We start from the raw sequence: 15,952 nt of genomic DNA on the forward strand, positions 1-15,952 counted from the left end.
ATTAAAATGTTCCTACAGCCAATGATCTCTCTTTAAGGACTCTTTATCTCATGTTCTTGTTATTTATTGTGATTTACTTATATTTGTATTTGCAGAGTTTGTTGTCTTCTGCCACCTAGTTGATCTTTCATTGATCCTGCTGTAGTTACCATTATGAATTTATTGAGTATGCCCACAAGAAAATGAATTTGGGGTTGTATATGGTGATATATATGTACTTTGATAATAAATACATTTTGCACTTTATTACAGCAGGGTAGAAGGTGTCCTTGAGTCTGGAGGTATGTGCTTTCAGACATTTGTGTCTCTGCCTGATGGGAGGGGAGAAGAGTGTACGTCCGGCACTGTTCCCTCTAAGTTGTCGAGGTACGTGGCCGCACAGTAGCAGAATTGCTCCTGTGCACATCGCCTTTGTTGCCACGCAGCTGGAATTTTCTTTTATAATCTTTTCTTCAAGTGCCACACACTTATCAGGGCATTTTAAAAAAACATGTATTTCTTGCTCAAAGCAATGGTTGGTCTGCGCAGCTGTACCTTTCTACTTCCAGGGATGAGAGATCTGTTGTCATGAGCAACTTGGAAGGCTGGGTCTGCAAGGGTAATGTATGGACCAATCTGTCGTAAGGAAGGCAAATGCAATGATAGGATTTATTTCCAGAGGACTAGAATATACTAACAAAGATCTAATACTGAGGATTTATAAGGCACTGGTCAGAGCACACTTGGAGTACGTGAGTAATCTTTGACTCCATATCCAAGAAAGGATGAGCTGATATTGGAGAGGGTGAAAAGGAGGCTCACAAGAATGCTCCTGTGAGTTAAAGGGTTAACTTATCAGGAGCGTTTGATTGGTTTGGGCTTGTATTTGCTGGAATTTAGAAGGGCAAGGATCTTATTCTAATCTACAGCATCAAATATTGAAAGGCCTAGACAGAGTGGATGTGCAGAGGATGTCTCCTGTCGTGGGAAACAGAAGGACGATCCCTTAGAACTGAATGAGGAAGAGAAATTTCTTCAGTCAGGCGGTGGTGAATCTGTGGAATTCATTGCCACCGATGGTTGCAAAGGCCAAAACACTGGGTATATTTATAGCGGAGGTTGGTAGGTTTTTAATCAGTAAGGGTAACAAAGGTTACGAGGAGAAGGCAGGAGAATGGGGCTGAGAGAAAAAATAAATCAGCCAGAGTGATCTAATTCTTCTCCTTTGTCTTACGATCTCATCTCTTTAAGATTGTAAAGGGGCTTGGTGGGTGGACGCCACGCTGGCGGAGATTTAAGAGAATGTTGCCAGGGCATGAGGGCCTGAGTTATAGGGAGAGGTTGAGTGGGCTGGCACTTTGTTCCCTGGGACGTAGGAGCCTGAGCGGAGACCTTACAGAGGTGTGTAAAATGATAAGTAGCAAAGATGGGGTGGATGCTCTACCCACTCCCCCCCGCCCCCGCAGGAAAGGGGAACAAAGAACTAGACTATGTGGGATTAAGGTGAGGGAGGGAAGATTTAAAAACAGACCCGAGCTGCAATTTTGCACAGAGCAGGCTCAGTGCCTGGACTTGTGCTGCTAGAGGAAGTGGCTGAGGCAGGTGCAAAAACAGTATCTGAAATATATGTTGACAGGTGCGTGGCTAGGAAAGAGAAATGTGCTAAAAGGGTGCAAAATGGGACGAGTTTAGATGGGAAATTGTGTTGGCAGGACATTTGGCAAAAGGACCTAGTTCGGTGCTGAACTGCTCCCTGTTCCCACTGTTGGCGGTACTTCAAATGAGAGGGCATTCCTAGGAGATGAAGGACAACCCATTTAAAGCTGAACCATAAATTTATAGAGTCACACAGAACAGAAACAGGCCCTGTGGCCCAACTGGTCTATGCCGATTAAGATTTCCATCTAAACTAGTCCCTTTGCGCAAGTTCAGCCCACTTGCATCTAAACCTTTTCTACCCATGTACGCGTCCAAGTACCTTTAAATGTTGTCAATGTGCCTGCCTCACCGCTTCCTTGGGCAGCTTGTTCCATATGCAGACCACTCCCCGGGTGAAAAATTAGTCCATCAGTTTCCCATCAAATTTATCTCCTCTCCCTTCAATCTGAGCCCTGTAGTTCTTGATTTCGCCGTGGCTGGGAAAAAGACTATGCACGTTCACTCTGTCTGCGCCACTCGTGATTTATGTATCAGTGTAGGTGTGTGGAAGGTTCTTCAGAGGCTGGTGAATCCCTTGAATTCTTTTTTTCGGCAGACTGGATCACTGGAGCTAATGAAAGTGGAGGAAGATGAATGCTTGAAAGATCAGGGAACTGGGTAACATAGGGAATTGATGAGATGAGACCTTGGGCAGATCAACCTTGAGCTTATTGAATAGTAGGTGGGCTTCACAGCCCAAATAACCTCTCCTGATTCTATTTCCTTGTGCCCTTCTGGGTGTGACTGTAGAGAAAGCACTTACCATCCGACCATAAGACATAGAGGCAGAATGAGGCCATTCAGACCATCAGGTCTGCCCTGCCCCTTCTATCACGGCTGATTTATTATCCTTCTCAACACATTCTCCCATAACCTTTGACACCTTTCCCAATCAAGAACCTGTTAACCTCCACTTTAAATCTACCCAATTTCTTGGTTTCCATGACCATCTGTGACATTGAATTCCACAGATTCACTACCTTCCAGTTAAAGAAATTCATCTTCATCTCTGTTCTGAGGCTGTGCCCTCTGCTCCTAGACTCCCCCACTATAGGAAACATCCTCCCCACATCCCCTCTCTGTAAGCCCTTTGATCTTTGATAGGTTTCAATGAGATCTCCTGACATTCTGCTAAGCTCCAGCGGGTGCGGGCCCGGAGCTGTCTAATGCTCCTCACACGTTAACCCTTCCATTCCCAGACCATTCTCATGAGTCATTTACTTTTCCATGCAAGGCAGTAAGCAGCCCAGCAGGGTCACTTCCACGTTGCTGTTTACGAGATCATATGGTGTTACAACAGTGATTAGGTTCTGAAGAAACTTGAACTGTAAAACCCCAGGGAAAGTTTAATGTGTAAACTTCCTCACCGCATATTAGGCCCCTCAACAAGTCCAACATTGCACCTCTAATTCTCAGACCTATTATTACTGACATATATTGTGAAATTTGTTCTGCGGTAGCTGTACGTAAAAATTATTCTAAGTTCAAAGTACATTTATTATCAAAGTGTCTATACTGTCTACAACCTTACAGGCAGCTACCAAACAAAGAAAGACAATAGAATCCATTTTTTTAAAAAAAACCCACACAGCCAAGGCCATCAAATATCCAATGTGGAGGAAAAAAATCAAACTGTGCAAACAACAAAAAATAAACAAATAACACACAGAACATGAACCACAGAGTCTCTAAAAGTGAGTCCTCAGACACGGAGCCAGTTCAGGGCCGAGGCAAGTGTAGCTGATCCGAGACCCTGATGGATGCAGGCCACGGCCACGAAGCCAGTTCGAAGGCAAGTGCTGAACATCAAGGATCAACTTAATTCACCCTGTAAATTTATATGTATTAGGAATTTGCTGTGTTGTGTTGGCCAGGGGGCGATCTGCAGCAAATACAACAACATTCAACATTTGCAAAGAATAAAGAATCATATAAAAAATAAAGTTAGAAGTTCAAGGATAGATAAGGAATAAAATGTAACACAAGTACATAGATACCAGTGTGTATTTACAATGTAAGCAGCATTATACAAAATGGTCAAAGTGTTTAGAGTACCGTGCAGCAATAAGGCTAATAGGTAAGTTTAAGAATAAGGGGTAGGCCAACTAGAACGGAATTGAGACAAAACTTTTTCACAGAGAGTTGTGGATCTGTGGAATGCTCTGCCTCAGAAGGCAGTGGAGGCCAATTCTCCGGATGCTTTCAAGAAAGAGTTAGAGCTCTTAAAATAGCAGAGTCAAGGATATGGGGAGAAGGCAAGAACAGGGTACTGATTGTGGATGATCAGCCATGATCACAGTGAATGGCAGTGCTGGCTTGAAGGGCCGAATGGCCTACTCCTGCACCTATTGTCTATTGTAGGGGTGCTAACGAGAATGGTTGATCAGATTAATTGCCTGGGGTTAAAGCATTTTTAAATGGTGTGAAGATTTTGTTTTAATAGCCTTTGTAGAAGGGAATTTTTGAAAAGGCAGTTTGCACCATGGGTACTGTCTGCAAAGATTTTCCCTAAATTACCGTAAGGATGTGGAAGCTTTGGAGAGGGAACAGAGGAGATTTACCAGGATGCTGCCTGGATTAAAGTGTGTGATTTATGAGGATGGGTTGTGTGAACTAGCACTTTTCTCCTTGGAGAGGAGGAGGACCAGAAGTGACTTTATGGAGGTGTACAAGATGATAAAAGGCACAGATCGAGTGGACAGCCAGAGACTTTTGTCCCCCAGGGCATAAATGACTAATATGAGTGGCATAACTATAAACTGGTTGGAGGAAAGGATCGGAGTAGTTTTATTACAGAGTGCTGGGTGATTGGAACACACGGCCCCAGGTGGTAGATCAATTCAAGCTGAATTGTCATTCCACCGTACATGAATATTAATGAATATAGCCAAACCAGGTAGTATTACTCCAGGGTCAAACTGAAAAACACAGTCACACACAGCACAAGGCACACATACCATGTATAACAGCGGTCCCAAACCACTGGGCCGCGGACCGGTACCAGGCCGCGAGGAAACGATAAGATTTGGCGATATGAGTCAGCTGCACCTTTCCTCATTCCCTGTCACTCCCACTGTTGAGCTTGAACGCACGCGAGGTCATTACCCGCGCGTCATCCATGTCAGCGCGGGAAGGAGATCAACTCCTCGAGCTTGCAAATGATGGTGGGTTGAAAAGTATGTTTGACATAACATCTCTGCCGGCATTCTGGATCAAAGTCAAGGCTAAATATCCTGAGATAGTCAGGAAAGCTCTGAAAACGTTGCTTCCATTTCCAACATATCTCTGCAATGAATGCAACGAAAACTAAATTGTGGAATAGGCTGGACATAAGGAACCCCCTTCGAGTATCGCTGTCTCCCATCACCCCTCGATGGCACCGTCTTGTTGCAGGAAAACAAGCCCAGGGCTCCCACTGATTCAGCGATATTGGTGTGTTGCAATGATTTTATATGTTCATACGGGGAAAATATGCGCTGTGTGTTTAATATCCAAACGTTACTTAAAATGTTATGATTTTATTATAAGTGACTTATATAACCATATAACAATTATGGCATGGAAACAGGCCATCTCTGCCCTTCTAGTCCGTGCCAAACGCTACTCTCACCTCGTCCCACTGACCTGCACTCAGCCCATAAATCTCCATTCCTTTCCTGTCCATATAGCTGTCCACTTTAACTTTAAATGATAATATCCAACCTGTCTCTACCACTTCTACTGGAAGTTTGTTCAATCAACACTTACTTCAAGCTCCCCTGTCCTCCCCTGATAATTGACTTATCGCTATATTCATGCGAGGAAAATATGCACTGTGTGTTTAATATTAAATTCGTTAGATAAACCCTTTTAGAAACAAAATTGAGTGTATTAGCCACTTATCACCTATGTTCCAGTTGTGATTAACACAACCAACCCCCCCCCGAACAGAATCGCCCAAAACAGTTTTTTAAAAAATGAGCATGTACACGCATGCGCACTGGTGCCCGCGCAAGGCTTCATGGTCATTGTAGTCTCCCTCGGGGTAAACACAACATATTTTACTGCTACTCTTGTACATTGGCAACCCTACCCGCGCTCCCCCGCCCCCGGTTGGCCGGTCCACAAGAATATTGTCAATATGAAACCAGTCCGCAGTACAAAAAAGGTTGGGGACCCCTGATGTATAAGATAGAAAGGTAGAAAGGTACAGCCTCTCAATGAAAGAGACCAAACTCAAGCCATCCAATGCTGCTAAAATCTGCAGACAACCAAGACAGTTTGTCTTCTTCCAGGTGAATGCTGGGGGCTGGGGTGGCACTGGGCCCAACACTCCTCCCTGGCAGCTATAAACAGGCAACGCTGAGGCTTAAGGCCTAGTCTTCGCACATACAAGATAGCAAGCACTGAGGATATCAGTGAAATCTAATGCAAAAGGCAGATGGCACGGTGGAAGCAGAAACATTAGGGATATTAAAGAGAATTTCAGTTAGACGCATGGATGATATAAAAATGGAGGGCTGTGTGGAAGGGAAGGGTTAGACTGGTCTTGGAGAAGGTTAAAAGGTTGGCACAACATCATGTCCCAAAGGGCCTGTACTGTTCGAAATGGCCCTTTGCTTGAGATTTCATTGCCCGAATTGGCCTCTGTCTCAGCGTCCTGTACGGTTCTGTGAACCGTCCCGAATGTTCTGCCGGCTATTGATTGGAAGTTGAAGAAGCCTGTGCGGTCACTGGAAGAGGTTTCCCCTCATCCGATGGTTTTCAGGTGGGTCCCCCTGCTAGGTGAAAGGATGTGTGGCAAAAGTTTTAAAAAGTTGATTTTTTAAAAATAAAAGTGACAGTATTTCGAGGGAGTGCTGGGGAGTTCCCCGTATATTTCGAGGTGGAGAGGAGTGACACCTCGACCACGTTCAGAGGTGCTCTGCTCCCTGGGGGCCTGCTGCATGGGCTGATGAAAGAAGAAAGGGGATGTGGGGATTTCTGATGAGCAAAAGTCAATCATAATTGTTCCAGGTTGGTTATGTGACTTAACCAACAGAGCAAGTTACCTCTGCTCCCCCTCCCCTCTCTCAGCCACTGACCCTGCTAGGAACCCTCCTTCCTTCTGCCCTTCCATACTCCTATTTCCTCGGTAACACCCCACGTCCCTTTGAATGTTTCACTGTCCACTTCAGACTCCAAGGGCAGGAGGAGGCCATTCTGCCTGTTCACCATTCAGAGGGAGCATGGTTGATCTATTATCTGCGTTCCCTCCTGCAGCAACCCTGCAGCTGATGGAAGGGGCTAGCACATGTTTAATGGGAAGAAAGGCCTGTTTCCTATGGGTCTAGGAACACAAGAAAATAGTAATAGGTCACCATGCCCTTCAAACCTACCCAGCCACTGAACACGATTATGTCTGATCTATACTGGCTGGCCTCTGTCCTGCACCAGTTCTCCATAACACCACCTTAAGTATATCAGATAAATAGGTCTTCACGTTCTGCAGTAGCGAAGAAATCTGGAGATTCATTGCCTTGTGAGAGACAAAATTTCGCCATACCTCAACGACCCTTTCCTATGTAACCATGTCCCTGTCTGTGACTCTCTCACTTAGCATCTCCTCTATCTAAATAAGTCACCCCTCATTCTTCCAAACATAGGAATATGGGTATCAGACTGTCTAGCCTTTTTCAATCGGATGACCCAGGAATGAGACCAGTGAAAACACTGGGGACATTTAAGGGACTCTTCGATAGACAGATGGATGAAAGAAAAATGGAGGGCTCTGGAAGAGGGAAGGGTTGGATTAACCTTGGAGTAGGTCAGAGATAGCACAACATTGTGGGCTGAAGGGCCTGTACCATGCTGTACTGGTCTATAAATCTCCTTTGGACTGTCTCCAGTACTCTGCATGCTTTTTTTTCCAAGTAAGGCAACCAAAACTGTACACAATAGTTAAAGATGTCACCATAGGTTTTTGCAGACCTGGGTGACTTCTTCGAGTTCAGCCACAAAACAGCTTAAGTCGTCTGTTCTCATGTCTTTTTTTCCCTTTTCTAGCTGGCTGGTGTCCCGTCAGAGTCCATGATCTAAACCTGTGGTCAAACTGCACTCTTCACAGGCGATGGGTTCTCGCTCTCTGGAACTCACCAAGTGGCCTGCGTTTCGGTATCTCCAGGAGAGCTTGCAAGGTGTGGCCCCATGGCCGACCTGATTCCTCACTGAAACGTCGCGGAAGATCGAAACATCGAGAAAGCGGGCGGCCAGAGGCCTCAGAACGAGAGAGAGGAGAGACAGAGAGATTGCTGATTCTCAAGTCAGGAGAATTGAAATAAGTAGGAGTGATAGCTCTCCCTCCCTCATTAGTGAGGGAGAGGGCCTTTAGAGATACCGAAATATTGGGATGGGCAGTAGTTTTCGATGGTCTATTGATCATGATCTCTGTGCTCTTGCTATTGCTTGGTGGGTGGTGGTTGATGCTTTTTGCTGGAACAAGTTGGGGAAGGGTTGATGCTCTGCTGCAGTTTGAGTGAGGAAAGAGGGAGGGAGTTTTGGGTTCTACTGTTTTTTTGTCATTCATTCTTTGGGTTTTGTTTTCTCTCTGTTTCATGATTGCCTGTGAAGAGTAAGATTTCAGATTGTATACGGTATACATTCTCTGGCATTAAATTGGACCAATATTCCAGCCATGCCCTGCACAGCTGAAACAGGACCTCCCTATTCTTTGCGATAAAGGTCAATATGCTGCTTGCCTTGTTAACAGCTCGTGAAAGAAAGATGAGCTGTATTTGTCACATGTACGTCGAAACACACAGTTTGCGTCAACCACCTACACAGCAAGGATGTGCTGGGGGCATCCCACAAATGTCGCCACGTTTGTGGTGCCAACATAGCGTGTCTACAACTCACTACCCACACATGTTTGAAATGAATTTATTTTTTGAGATGCATGCAGAATCTGACCTTACAGCCCTACGTGCCACGCCGCCAAGGGATCCTAGCCTAATCACAGGACGATTTACAACAACCAGTTCACCTACCAACAAGTTGCTGTTGTTGCTTTGTTTTGTTGCTGTTGTTTATGTCACTCTGCAGAACATTGTAGGCCTGCTATGTTGGTGCCCGAGTGTGTGGTGATGCTTGCTGGCTGCCTCCAGCACATCCTTGGGGTGTGTTGGGTTGTTAACACAAAAGGTGCATTTTACTATGTGTTTCGATGTACATTTGGAAATAAATGAAGCTGAATAAATTAATCCTTCCATTTACTGTATATTTACAGTATGTGTAAACACCTGTTCACGGACATCAGGGAGGAGGCTACATGGCATCCACACCAGGACCACCAGACTCAAAAACAGTTACCTTCCCCCAGCACTAAGACTGAGCAACTCCTCCACCCACAAACGCCACCACTACTTCATTATTTCCCAACAGTCACTTAATGTACAGCCTATCATCACCTTCTGGACATAAATCAATCTCTATATAAAGTATCTTACGTGTTTACATTTATTTATATGTGGCCTGGTCTATTATTATTGTTGTGTCCTTTATCTTTTGCGGTTCCTTTTTGTGCCACATCGGCCTTGGAAGTAACAATAATTATGTTCTCCTTATGCCTGTGTACAGCAAATGGCATTAAACAATCTTGAATCTCTTGGGCCGATTTTGTTCCTTCTCCGTGATGATCATCTCCATGGCGCTGAGGCTATGAAGACTGCCCTGGCTGCTGTGCTCCGTGCCTGCTGATATGGTGAACTGACAAGTGAGGCTTTGGGCCTACTCTGGGCTGCTCGGGGGTTCAGGTCTGAAGACTTAATTTTGGTTCGGAATGCTGTTGTTCACTTCAATTGTTTGCATAATTTTGTTTTTCTTTGTTGCATATCAGATGTTGGTCTCTTATTTTTATTATTTTTTTTTTAATTGGGTTCTTTCAAGTTTCTTGCTCTGTGGCCACCTGTGAGCAAGCTTATCTGAAGGTTGCATAATTTTTACATTCTTTGATAATAAATGTAGTTGAATCTTGAATCACCAGCCATGACAGCACATTCCCTGCACCTACCACTCTCCACGTTAAAAAAAAAACGTGCCCCTCAGATCTCCTGTGAACTTCTCCCTCTCACCTGAAATGCTTGTCATTTTTACCCTGGGTAAAGTTTCTGACTGCCTACCCTATCTATGCCTCCTATAATTTTACAAACTTCAGTAAGTCTCTGATTAGCCTTTGGCACTTAGAGAAAACAATCCAGGCTTGTCATCCCAAATCCCCAAGACGTGCAAGATGGCAAGTTAATTGGATGCTACCATTTACCCTCAGCATAAATGTTGGCAGGACACAGGGGTTGGGGGGGGGGGGAGTTGATGGAAATGTGGGAGGCAATAACTGAAAAGGAAATGAGTGGACAGAATTCTGGCATAAAGGTGATGGGCCACAAGGGCCCATACTATGGCATGAGTCACCTCTTCTCATTTCCCATTCTCTACTCCGAGGGAATTTCTACGTTAGGCAATACTGGATGATAAGATCTGAAAAAAACCAGGAAACTGCAGATGCTGGAAATCTGAAATAAAAATAGAAAATGCTGGAAGCACTCAGCAGGTTCAGCAACCCCACTGAGAAGAGAAACGGGGTTCGAGTTTCAGGCCAGTGATTCTCTCCACATGCTGCCTGACCAGCTGAATGCTTCCAGAATTTTCTGTCTTTATTAAAGCTCTTGTGCTTCTACTTTCTTAGAAATTTCTGAATTCAGCATGTCATCTAAAACCATCCGGTTTGTCCCAGGCCGGGTTATTCTCCAGAACCTGACTCACCCCATCCTGTCACCAGAACAGATTTCACCATATTAGATGGTATCAATTTCACCGTGATCAGGCAGGACCCTGAGGTAAGGAAACAGATACTTTGCAAAAGTTTTTACAAGCTCAACTTCTAAAAATAAATGTGACAGTATTTCAAGGGTTCTCCGTATATTCTGAGGGGTGAGATCTCAACGACCTTCTGGGGCGTGACACTCCCTGGGGACCTGACCTTCTGGCTGATGAAAGGAGACGGGAGTGAAAGATGGTGTGGGAATTTCTGATGAACAAATCCCAACAGTGATTGTGGTTGGCGTTGTGACTTCACCCACAGACTGAGGTTCATCTACATCTCTTTCTTTCTCTCCCCCTCTCCCCCCCCTCTCCTCTTTGTCCCTAGCTAGAGCTCTCCCTCGATCTGCCCTTCCTCAGTAACACCAAATCTCACCCCTTACCAATCACTCATCTTCCACCTCAAGCTGCAGGAGTGGGAGGAGGTCAATCAACCTTTCTGCCATTCAGCAAGAACACGGTTCACAGGTTAGTTTGGACTCCATGCCTAAGGTAAGAGGTGCTGGCCCTGGAGGGGGACCAGGGGAGGTTGACAAGGAATGAAAGGGTTAACATATGAGGTGGATTTGATGTCTCTGGGTCTGTACTGGATAGAGTTCAGAATGGTGAGGGGGGGGGGGTTGGTGGTTCTCATGAAAACCTACCAAATGCTGGAAAGCCTGCAGAGAGTGGACATGGAGAGGATGTGTCAAGGATCTGAGAGCACAGACTTGCAATAAAGGAACGTCCCTTTAGAACTGACATGAAGTGCAGTTTCTTCAGCCGGAGGGTGGTGAATCTGTGCAGTTCGTTGCTACAGACGGCTATGGAGGCCAAGTCACTGGGTGTATTTCAGGCAAAGTTTATTTATTTATTGAGATACATCACGGGATAGGCCCTTCCAGTCCTTTGAACTGTGATGCCCAGTAATTGCCCAATTTAACCCTAGCCTAATCACGGGAAAATTTACAATGACCAATTAACCCACCAACCAGTGTGTCTTTGGACTCTGGGAGGAAACTGGAGCACCCGGAGGAAATCCACGCGGTCACAGGGAGAACGTACAAACTCCTTACGGACAGTGAAGGGAATTGAACCCAGGTCACCTGTACTGTAAAGCGTCGTGCTAACCGGTACACCACAGCTCTCGATTGGTGAGGGGTTAAGGAGGATTGGAAGGTGGGAGAGTGGGGCTGAAAGAAAATCAGTCATGATTGGATGGCAGAGCCAACTCGAAGAGCCAAATAGCCTAATTCTGCTCCCATACGTCACGGTCTTGTTCCTTGAGGTCTTTGACCAATCCAGCAGCCCCCCCGTTATCTTCCTAAACCCTCTTAGTTCAGCACAGCCAGAGTTTTGAGGCAACATATCATGTCAAACTTCTTTCTCAATTCACTTCCACCACCTTTGATCCCATCAAAATCTCTTTGTCAGATGCTGTCAATGAGAATGATGGAAAATAACTGACTTGTTAGTCTGTCTGGGAGCAAAGGATTTCAAAGCTTGGAATAGCCTGTCCCCTCCTTTAATATTCCAACATCAGGAACACAAGTCACAATAAAAGTAAAAATATATTATCTAAGTACATGCTTGTCACCATATGCACACCTGAGATTCATTTTCTTGCGGGCATCCACATAACCACACAGGGCACTGAGAGAGAGAGGGACCTACTCTGACAATGAATTCTCAGGCAAAGAGCTTGACTACTTAGACTGGGTTGAGAAGTATCTCACTGTATGTTTCAATGTACACACAATAAATACATAAATCTGAATCTGACGACTTCTCCCAAAGGTTTGTGAATCCGGGCAATTCTTTTTCAAAGAGTTTTGCGGCAAATGTGAGGTATTGCAACTTGGGAGATGAAATGTAAGCGTGAAGTGGCAGGACCCCTTAACAGGGTTGGTGTACAGAGGGGTCTCAGGCTCCAAGTCCATAGTTCCCTGACAGTGGCTGCATGAGTAGATAAGGTGGTAAGGAGGGTATATGGCATGGCATTCCTTTGTTGGTCAAGGCATTGAGTTCAAAGGTCAGGAAGTCATGTTGCAGTTTGATGGGCTGCATCAGTTGTACTGCATCCATTTTTGGTCACCCCATTACTGGAAGAATTTGGAACAGCTGCAGAAACAGAGTTCACCAGGATGTGGCTTGATGAGAAGGCATGTGCTATAAGGAGCAGTTGGACAGTCGTTTGCACTGAAGCAGTGGAGGCTGATGGAAGATTATAAGTTTATCAGAGGCATGGTATGTTACCTTTCTCTATAGGGCCAAAATCTCTAATACTCAAGGGCATGCATTTAAGGTGAGAGGGGGGAAGATGGAGGATTTTTACACAGCGAGTGATTGATGCCTGCAATGCACTGCCTGGGGCAGTGGTAGAGGCAGGTGCATTAGAGACATTTAACAGACTCTTAGATGGGCACATGAATGTGTAGAGAATGGAGGGATACGGACTGTGTAAACTGAAGGAATGAGGTGTCACTAACTGAATCAGATCACCACAGCACCATGAGCCGAAGGGTGTGTTCCTGTGCTGTACTGTTCTCTGTTCAATGTAAATGTCACCACAGGGAGAAAATACCGGGCCTACTTCGTGTTGAACATTATTCACTGCAGTTTTGTTTAAGGTGAAGTTGTAATTTTATCTCATGTTTGGGGGAAAGATATCAACATTCCCCCAGCGGAATGGTGGCATGTGACTCACAGGCTCCTTCCCATAAACCTCTTCCTAGTCCTTCCTCATCTGGGATAGGTTTCTACCCAGATGTTCCCTCCTTCTACACATTTCCAGACTCGCTTGAAATTTCAGTTTAAAAAAAAAACAAACATGTTTCTGTTTGAGCAACACACACGAAATGCTGGAGGAACTCAGCAAGCCGGGCAGCAGCTATGGGGGGGAAAGAAAAAGTACAGTCAAACCCCTTTGGCTGGGCAGGAAAAAGTGGTACGAGCTGGTGGCAAAGACATGTTCCCAGGAAGGATACATGGCTGTAGTAGCGGGTCAGGGTAAGCACATGGTGGAGGAGTCAGAGGGCAACAGATATCACACGGCCGGGGGTGCGGGTGGTGAGCAGTTTTAGAGGGTTTCACAGAACTGCCGTTGAAGAGAAGATACTAAAGAATCTCAGCCCGAAACGTCAACTGTACTTTTTTCCCCATAGATGCTGCCTAGCCTGCAGAGTTCCTCCAGCATTTTATGTGTGTTGCCTTGGATCTCCAGCATCTGCAGATTTTCTCTTGTCTGTGTTTCTGTTTGATCTTTGAGCCAGTAATTATTATTGAAAATTAGGAGGAAGCCACGCAGTCCATCAAGTCTGTCCTTGGCTGTATACTTTAACCAGCCCATCTGTTTTGACTGCACTATATATTTCCATAGATATTTACAGCTTGGAAAGAGAGCCTTTGGCCCAACTGGCCTATACTGGTCAAGATGTTTATTCAACCCCGTCACATTTGGTTGACTTTGGACTGTATCATTGGCTGAAAAAAAGTTTTATTTTTATTGTTTCATTATATTTATAGTTTTATTCTTGATCTGAATTTGCATACCATTGCTGCTTTTAAATTTTATATCTTCTCTTTCTTTAAGATATTTTGGCCCCTTGAGTCTCTGAGCAAATGTACTGATCTCCCTTTCCCCCTGTAAACTACCCACCACACATTCCCATCAACTGCATCCCAGGTTTTATCACTCACCGACATATTACAGGTGATTTACCCCAGGCAGTTAATGTGCTCACATACAAACCCCACACGGACAGTACCCGAACTTGGGTCGCTGGAGAGGCGAGGCAGAGGCTCTGTCCACGTGACCCAGCTCCATAAGACAGAATTAGGCCCATTGCGTTTGCTCCACCATAACTGGTTTATTGTCCCTCTCAACTCCATTCCCCTGCTTTCGCCCCGTAACCTTTAACATTCTTACTAATCAAGAATCTATCCACCTCTGCATAAATGTACTCATTGACTTGGCCTACGCAGCTGCCTGTGGCAGTGAATTCCACAGACTGGCTGAAGAAACTCCTCCACATCTCTATTCTAAAGGGATGCTTGGATCTTTCCTCGATGTGGAAGTTTACCAAGGTGGTACAGTACGGTGAAGCAGTGGCCTCAGTTACCTCATTATCTTTCTCACTCTTTCACTGCTTTCTGCCAGTGAAAGGTTATGGGGGTGGAGAGGGTACAAACATGTGGAGGACGCCAATGTCCTGGTAGCCCTACTCTGGCCCTGGCTGGACGAGCTATTCATGGGTTAGGTAGGCAGCCAGCCAAAGGCTCCAGCCATGCTGACAACCAGGCTTGCTTCTGGGCCTATATTCATGCCGAGGTGTTGCTGGGAAAAAGGCATGCGGTGTCCACAGACACATGGCAGGGGCTCTGGGAGTGTTTGCACCACAGGGGGTTATTTGCATAGAACCAGAGAGCAAGACATCACAGATACAGGCCCTTTGGCCCAACCAGGCTATGCTAGCCAACTTGTCTCAATTTCCTGCGTTCAAAATCACATTAAATATCAGTGGCATTTAACCTGAAATGTTGTTGTTTTGTGGCAACAGTACATTACACTACATAACAATAAAAACTATAAATTACAATAAGAAGCATATATTTTAAATATTAAATAAGTCATGCAAAAAGAGAGCAAAACAACACTGAGGAAGTGTTTGGGTTCATTGTCCATTCAGAAATCTGATGGCAGAGGGGAAGAAGCTGTTCCTAAATCATTGAGTGGGTGTCTTCAGGTTCCTGTACCTCCTCCCTGATGGTAGTAATGAGAAGAGGGCATGTCCTGGGCGATGGGGACACAATAGACAATAGGTGCAGGAGTAGGCCATTCAGCCCTTTGAGCCAGCACCACCATTCACTGTGATCATGGCTGATCATCCACAATCAGTACCCTGTTCCTGCCTTCTCCCCATATCTCTTCACTCCGCTATCTTTAAGAGCTCTATCTAACTTTTTTTTGAAAGAATCCAGAGAATTGGCCTCCACTGTCTTCTGAGGCAGATCATTCCACAGAACCACAACTCTCTGTGTGAAAAAGTTTTTCCTTAACTCCGTTCTAAATTGTCTATCCCTTATTCTTAAACTGTGGCCTCTGGTTCTGCCTTTCTGAGGCACAAACTTTTGAAAACGTCCTTGATGCTGGAGAGGCTAGTGCCCATACCCCTGCGAGCCCTGCCCCTCCACCCAAATGATACTTTTGCAGCTACCTCAACCAGTTCCTCTGGTAGGTCATTCCAAATACTCACCTGCACTTTATCGTTGACCGGCACTGCACTCTTTCAGTAGCTTTTACACTTTATTGTTACTGTTTTACCTTGTTCTAGCTCAGTGCACTGTGTAGCGATCTGATCTGATCAGAATAGGCAGTATGCAAGCCAGGCTTTTAACAATAATGAACCAATACCAATAAATGTTTTCCCCTCTCACCTGAAACCTGTCCCCTCGTTTTGGATGC

The sequence above is a fragment of the Mobula hypostoma genome, chromosome 5 (genome assembly GCF_963921235.1).
Source record: "Mobula hypostoma chromosome 5, sMobHyp1.1, whole genome shotgun sequence".
NCBI classification, from domain to species: domain Eukaryota; kingdom Metazoa; phylum Chordata; class Chondrichthyes; order Myliobatiformes; family Myliobatidae; genus Mobula; species Mobula hypostoma.